Source organism: Etheostoma spectabile, chromosome 9, assembly GCF_008692095.1.
Source record: "Etheostoma spectabile isolate EspeVRDwgs_2016 chromosome 9, UIUC_Espe_1.0, whole genome shotgun sequence".
In the NCBI taxonomy this organism is placed as follows: domain Eukaryota; kingdom Metazoa; phylum Chordata; class Actinopteri; order Perciformes; family Percidae; genus Etheostoma; species Etheostoma spectabile.
In genome coordinates this window covers 18,989,694-18,992,006 of record NC_045741.1, presented here as the reverse complement: position 1 = coordinate 18,992,006, position 2,313 = coordinate 18,989,694, and the positions used below count along the sequence as shown (strand labels likewise).

At 40.3% G+C, this 2,313-nt stretch overlaps 1 long non-coding RNA gene across 1 annotated transcript in view; it reads right to left on the bottom strand.

Moving 5' to 3' along the window:
* The window catches only part of LOC116696226 (uncharacterized), a 25,204-nt gene that overhangs the window by 17,577 nt on the left and 5,314 nt on the right, over nt 1–2,313 (bottom strand). The window lies entirely within an intron of this gene.

Here is a 2,313-nt window from a genome sequence, read left to right as displayed (position 1 = left end):
CTGTGACACTGGCTGCAATACAACCCCAAAGCATGATTGATCCCCCCCCATGCTTAACAGTTGGACAGAGGTTCTTTTAATTAAATTCTGTGCCCTTTCTTCTCCAAACGTACCTTTGCTCATTTCGGCCAAAAAGTTCTATGTTAACCTCATTAGTCCACAGAACTTGTCACCACAATGCATCAGGCTTGTCTGTACGTTAATTTGCAAACTTCAAATGCTGATTTTGTGGTCAGGACGTAGAAGAGGTTTTCTTCTGATGACTCTTCCAGAAGACCATATTTGTAAGTATCTCTTTATAGTGGAATGGTGTAGCACAACTCCAGTGTCTGCCAGGTCTTTCTGGATGGAACGTGCAGTCAAATGTGGGTTTTGACTTGCTTTTCTCACAATCTTGCGAGCTGTTCTGTCTAATATTTTTCTTGGTCTTTCAGATCTTGCTTTAACTTCCATTGTTCCTGATGACTGCTATTTCTTAATTACATTCCGAACAGAGGATTTTGGCATCTGAAAACGCTTTGCTATCTTCTTATAGCCTCAACGAGCGTCAACTATTTTCAGTTTCAGTTTTCTAGACAACTGCTTAGAAGAACCCATGGTGCCGATTGTTAAGGCAAGGTCAGATGAGTCTGGGCATTTAAAAACTTAAGATTGACATCACCTGGTCTTTCCAGACGATGACTGAGAACAATCCATGACACTGTCAGGTCTCAGCTTTCCAAAGGGGGCACTGCATGCTAGAAACTCTGCAGGGTGCCCAAACTTTTGCAGACGCCATGTTTTTTTGTTTTTTGTTATTTTGAAAGTGTAAATGATGGAAATAAAATATAACTTTTTGTGACATATTATACAAATGTCTAATCTGTCATTTGATGCCTTTCGGAGATTTTTCCATCTTTTCTTGGCTTTTTTATGCACATTAATACAAATTTTCACCTGGGGTGCCTAAACTTATGAACCTCACTGTATGTGTTGATCAGTTTGTCTCAAACAGATTTTGACAAAGTTTCCCTAGGGAATCATTTGAAATGGGAAAAAGGTTATAAATTGCAATATATTGCATATTGTTTAAAATCGCAATATATTGTATACTGGCATAAGTATTGTGATGAATATCGTATCGGGAGGCGTCTGGTGCTTCCCACCCCAGTTTAACATCTCTCTCGCTCATACACATATGATGGAGCTAGATGCCAAAGCAGTCCAACACATATAATTCTCTCTCTCTCACACACACAACAACACACACACACACACACACACCACACACACCACCACACCCACACCACAACACCACACCCACCACCCACACACCACATAGCTTTCATCTTACACAGCTGGTTGATGGAAATAGCCCAGAGTCTGAGAGGGAAAGGTTGTATAATGAAGCCCTATATATTGCCTCTTTCTGTTGCCTGTGTGTCAGGACACAACACGAGATGACATAGTAGGTCAGGTTCTACAGTACATGCAACGGTAGCAGTAGAGAAGCGACAGTGGTGATTAACAGCTACTCAGGAAATGCCACTGCATATATTCAATCACTTCATAGGATGCAGATACTTAATTACCTTACAATGCAGCTGGATTCTTGCGATATCATGAGATCGTCTGAGAATCGCGGGCTTACATATCACAAAAAAACATCTTGTCAGGCTTCAAGTAATGCGTTTGTGTCCATACAGCAGTGAACCGAACCAATCAGTGTCCGGTGGGAAGGAGAAGATGGTCAGTCAACAAGATATTTGAGTTCAGTCTCCATGACATTGAGCATCTGCCCTACTGAAGGGACTGAACACTCCCTTTGTCAATCAGTGCTGTAGTTGATCCTTCATCTCTAACTTCCATGTGGAGAAGGGCAAAAAGGCCATCAGAATCAATTAATAAATATCATAGGTATATCTAATAAATCCTAAACATGTGACTAAGACAGGGAATGTACTATATCACTTGCAGTTTCAATTCAATTTTGATTTTTCTAGAGGCAAGTTTGATTTAGTTGACAAGAAGACATTAACATCATAACTCAACATACATCGCTCTTTCTATTTTTCACATCTTCTCTCCTTAGATGACGCCCCTGATAAAATTACTAAATGACTGAATTCTGTGCCCTTTCTTCTCCAAACGTACCTTTGCTCATTTCGGCCAAAAAGTTCTATGTTAACCTCATTAGTCCACAGAACTTGTCACCACAATGCATCAGGCTTGTCTGTACGTTAATTTGCAAACTTCAAATGCTGATTTTTGTGGTCAGGACGTAGAAGAGGTTTTCTTCTGATGACTCTTCCATGAAGACCATATTTGTACAAG